The 5,517-nt window shown below is 38.7% G+C and overlaps 1 pseudogene; it reads right to left on the reverse strand.

Annotated features, from left to right (window-relative positions):
- Positions 1 to 5,517, reverse strand: part of LOC105295089 — a 37,336-nt pseudogene that overhangs the window by 17,545 nt on the left and 14,274 nt on the right.

Here is a 5,517-nt window from a genome sequence, read left to right on the forward strand (position 1 = left end):
GTACCAGCCCCTTGCTCTTGACTTACTTCTGTCTTCTCCCCTGGAAGACTAGTATCCCAGTATCAGGTTAGCAATTCCCTTCTAGTTAGCGCCCACAATCACCTTGACATTTACAATTGCTACATCCCACTCTACTAAGTGCCAATTTTTTAGAATGGTGACAGAATAGAGCTCAACTGCTGGAGATGGGGGTGGGAACATTGGGAAAGTAGAAAGTGATAGAACATCGTTTCATATTTGAGGTGGGTACCAGGGGACCTGAGGTGACTGGTGATTTATCTCTATAAGACTTCATGGAATACCAAAGTTGGAAAGAGCCTAATAGGTTATCTCATCTGATTTCCTGGGAGTCAGAAATCTTCTCCACTACATCTGCATCCGATCAAGATCCAGCCTCTTCTTCAATGCTCCCAGAGACAGAAAGCTCATTCAACAACACACTTATGGTTTCTTCTAACTCTGATAAATTTCTTCATGTAGTCTCACTGATTCCTACCTTTCTATAACCTCAATACATTGGTCTGTGCTTTCTCTCCCTATGCAAACAAGAAGAATGTTCAATTTCTTTTCCATGTATTAATGTGGGCCTTTTCACTTGTAAACAACCCAAATCCTATGTTAACTAGCCTAAGCAAAAGGGGAAATCAATAAGAAGAATGCACTTTTCCTACGGGACCCAAGGACAGAAATGCACAAATGCATTAGGCTTCAGGAGTGATCTGGAATCCGAGACTTGAGAGCATCAAGATTCTCTCCATTTCTCTCTTCTGTGCTTCTCTCTCTCTCTGTTCCACAAGTCCTGGAGAGTACAGTGATTGCTCTAGTTCGATGAAAGCCCACCCCTGAACAAATCTACTTTGTCTGTAGGTTGTGTCACGTAGGAACATGGCCGTTCCTGCTGCACCTGTGTGGAAAAAGGGGAGGAAGAGGGACAATTTATAGAAAAGGAGCACAGGGTAGCTAATTCTGTGTTTTCTACAAACACCACACAAATAGTTAATGCAGAAAGATTTGCAAATACTTCTCTTACGTATTTCCAGGCTATCTAACTCCAATTTCTCCATCATTTTCTCAGATGACTCAGTTTCCAAAACTAGATAGACATCTTTTCTATCTAGTTTTCTTTACTCTTTGAAATTTTATCATAAAAAACTGGAGGTTTTAGAACTCATTACAGTAAATATATTTGATCAATATAGAGCTAATGTCACCTCATCAAAAGTTGAGGCCTCTAAGGTGATCCCTGGGGATTTACCACTCACCTGACCTGGAAGTTTCCATTACAGGTAGAAGTTATGATCCCAGATAGGTTTTTCTGTGTAGGAAATTCAAGATGAAAGACTAGTTAATGACATTCGCCAAGGACAATCTGAATCCAAAGCAAAGTGAAGTCCCATTAATAATAAAACCGGAAAAGTTTGCCCTGGGAATGTTGGGCTATTACTTACACCAAGCTTTTACAGACATATTGTCTCTTTTAGTAGTTAAAATTCATGAGCTACACATGGTAAATGCATACAGCAAATATTTTATCTTTATATACTATTTACCTCGTATATAATGATACTCAAAAAGCACTTTAAAATTTACTTTATGTTTTGTAATTGGTTTAAGTTTCATTATTCCCTAAAATAACAAAATCATCTTCATCGTTGCATCACTTAATTTAATAAATCACTTATTAAGAATCAACTAAAGGCATGTATGAGAGGTATGCTAGCTGCTGGGCTTGTGGAAGTGAATGTGGCTTTTGAATTTCAAGAGCTCATAATCTAATGATACACACGTATGTGCACACACACAAATAGTAATAAAAGGTGTATCTTAGGCTTACCTAGGCTTGCTATAAGAATCGGAAGACCATAAACACAAATAAAGGGCAATGTTGGAGATATGGTGAGCTGCAGTGTTTTGGGGTTCCATAGACTTGCTCTTCAGCACAGTCCCCATTACGTACACTCTATGCTACTTTGTTAGGTTAAATACTCTCTTCGAACCTTCCTTTCTTCCTGCCTCCGTGGAATAGGAAGAACAATATTTATCTGATAGGATAATTTCAAGCTTGCCTCTTGCATTTTTTTTTATCATAGAAAACATAGTTGTTCTATGGTACGTACCAGTTATTTCCAATAGCTCAATTTCTTTTTGGTGTTTATGTTTCCATTTGTTTTCATTGGTACTTTATAGTTTGCCCCAATTCTGTTTGTGTGTGTGTGTGAGAAGTAAGTAATATCATAAAAGTGTACCCAATACTGTTTCATTTTTCATGTCAAAAACATTCAGCAGCTTTTACTGTTAGGAGATTCAGATAAAGAAGCCGCCAGTCACAAAGCAGTGTCATCAGGGCTGCAATGGAAGAGTAGATTTTAGAGTTTGAACTTTTTTTTTTTTTTTTGAAACTAGAAGCCATTGACAAGGTTTAAGCAAAATCTTTCACTTTCAAATATCCATTTTTGAGAAATAACTCTGGTCATATAATAGCGAATGGATTCACGGAGACAGATTGGAGGGCGAGAAACTTATTTGTAGCTATTGCAGGAGTCCCAGGCAACCTGAGAGGAACGAAGAGGACTGGGAAGGAGGGCCCGGGTTTAGGGTTTATTAAGCAGGTGACTTCTTGATGGGCCGGATGTAGAAAAGGAGAGACAAAGATAGGAGACTAGCATGGCTCTGAGACTTAGGTGCCCAGGGATACAAGATATAGGTAGCTTTGGGGAAGATAATGAATTGTCTTCTGGACATGCTGAATTCGAGGTGCCTGTGGGACATCTAGTGGAGAGTTTTTATTAGGTGTTTGGATCCTGAAGAGAAGAGCTAAGGAGAGAAGTCTAAGCCAGAGACATGGCTTCAGGCTCTGTGAATTCGCTAGCTAATCCTGTCAGCTGCTACCGCATCAGAATCCATTCCCAGGGGTGCAGTGGGTAGAAGGTACACAGATTGAATGAACACTGGACACTGTATGATGAGATGGCAGATTTTGTCTTTTACTAGTATGAATATACTCAGAAGTTTTCTTATTTACCAGAAAACCATTCATCCACCCGTTGCTATCTAGGACAAAACAATTGGCAACAGATGGTACTGAGGTGATAGAGTTGGAGATCAATTAGTCAAAAGTGTTCACGTTGGGTCTGATTCATATCAGGACTTGGAAAAAAAAAGTCTCTGTTCCAAAAACTGTCATATGGACACTACAACGTGAACAAAATGGTAAAAATTGTGGTTTAAAAATTTATTGTTGAGAGACATAGAAATTTCATCAAAAATTCCAGGAAGTCAAAAGCTTCTGGTAATGTGTGAGTCACAGGAACAGAATACTTTATCTTCCAGCCAAAGGTTGACCCTCTAATGATAGAAAGTCACCTTTGCCTTCTTTCCGCTGATCTCGCATATCCAATCAGATGCCAAGCGCTAGGAATTTGGCCTTGTAGATGATTCTCATCTCTCTCTCTCTCTTTTAATTCTTCGCTCCGACACGAATGATCTCAACTTGAGCTTTCACACTAGATTCTTTCCTACCTTCTAAATCATTCGACACTCCACATCACATTCGTCTTCCTAAATTGCTGGACACGGCCCAAGCTAGGATTCAGTTTCCTCAAAAGTACACACTTAATCTGGTTTTCTTACCTCGTTAATTCAACAAACATCGCAATTAAGAAGCAAGAAGTTTTCTGAACCCATCTGCATTCACTCCTCCCTACATTTTGGCTCTTGCTGTTCCTTCTGACCGACCTTCCCTTTCTCCATCTTCTTCCTAATCCACCCATTTCCCCCATTGAGCTCTTACCTGTCTTTAACGACCAGCCCAAATACCTCTTTTCTTAGGATGCACAGCCTTATCACACTAGCTGGAAAAAGAAACTTAAAAAGAAACTTAATTACACAGACTTTGCTATATGTAACTTTTAGTGATTTATGTAAAAATGCTACTCTTTTCTCTATTCAAATACATTCTCTTAGGATAGGGAAATATTGTCTTGTTTTATTTTTGTATCCTGTACAGTGCCTTCTACACAGTAGGCACTTATTAAATGACTGTTGAATAAATAACTGAGGCCATATGTCATGAACCTTCCTTATTTTAAATCTGTCCATTTTAGCAACCCACAGAGCTATTCCAGCTCCTCCCAAAAGGAGTGAGAGTTTGGCCAGGGGATTATTCTAACAAATGTTCTGTTACACTTCGGTCTTAACCTTTGTTCAACTCACTGAAATTCAGTCCTTTCAAAGAATATTTACTGAGAGATTATTAAGCCTCAGACAAGAGGCTCTGAGGTTAGAGACCTAAACGACAGATGATCCTTGCCCCACAACACTACAAGGCTTAGTCTTAGAATAAAAGCATTTTTGTAATGCCGAGGGAATCCTGAGGAGGGAGCCCTAACCTTGTCTGGGGAAGTGAGAAAAGCATCAACACCTCACTTCGTGTAACATTTCATTTACTCGTCCATACATGTGTTTCCTTAATTTTCACTCAACAGAATTGATTGAGTGTCCAGTGCTGTGTTTGTGTACTCTGCAAGAATTCTGCAAGTAGCTGAAATATGTTTATTTTGACACAATTAATAAACATTTCCACAAGATTCAAATCTTGAGCTTATCATGTCAGGCATTATTCTAAGCACTTCATAGATGATATCTCATTTAATCCTCATGGCAATTTTGTGGAATATGTAATATTTTATATCCATTTAATGGGTTAAAAAACAAAACAAAACAGAAACAAAACACCCTAGGCACAAGGAGCATAAATTAATCGTTTATATTAATTGGCAGGACTGGAATTTAACACTGTCATTCTGATTCTATAACCCATTTTCTTACTCATCATGTTAGACATTCAAAATAATTTTGGAAGATTATAAATTTGGAAAAATTATGGAAAACTATCATACCAATAATTTGACATTTAAATCTTCTAAAATTGCTTAAAGCAAGCCTAAAAAGATAGCCACTTTTTTTGGAGGGGGATGAAAAATGGCTTCGACATAGTAAAAAAAGCATTTCAGGTACTATATAAAGTACAAAACAATCAGTAAACCAAGCCCACTCTACAGAATTGTAAGGTTTGTGAAAACATGTGATTCTTATATTTTCATTCTGAAAATGAGTCTCCAACACTATATCCACTTAATACAGAAGAGGTCTGGGCATGGATGTGGAAATTTGTACCCAAAGAGCTTAAGTAGTGTGAAGGAGCTTGTGAATTAATAGAAAATATGTATATTGGTCTCTGCCCCTGGTTTCTGGCACAGAGTCCTAAAATCCTTGTAATTTCCTAAGTGATGAGAACACGAGGAGCATCTTTTGTTTGACTGAGGTGACTCTGGATGACTCCTGGATGGGGGCTGGGCTCCAGAAAGAGGAAGCCCCCTCCCCCATTCTTTGGGGAGGGGAGAAGAGCTGGAAATGGAGCTCTTGACTGATCATGCCTACACGAGGAAGCCTCCATAAATCCCCAATAGTATGGGATTCGAAGAGTTTCAGGCTGGTAAACACATCCATGTACTGGGA

The sequence above is a fragment of the Pteropus vampyrus genome, unplaced genomic scaffold (genome assembly GCF_000151845.1).
Source record: "Pteropus vampyrus isolate Shadow unplaced genomic scaffold, Pvam_2.0 Scaffold99, whole genome shotgun sequence".
Classification (NCBI taxonomy): domain Eukaryota; kingdom Metazoa; phylum Chordata; class Mammalia; order Chiroptera; family Pteropodidae; genus Pteropus; species Pteropus vampyrus.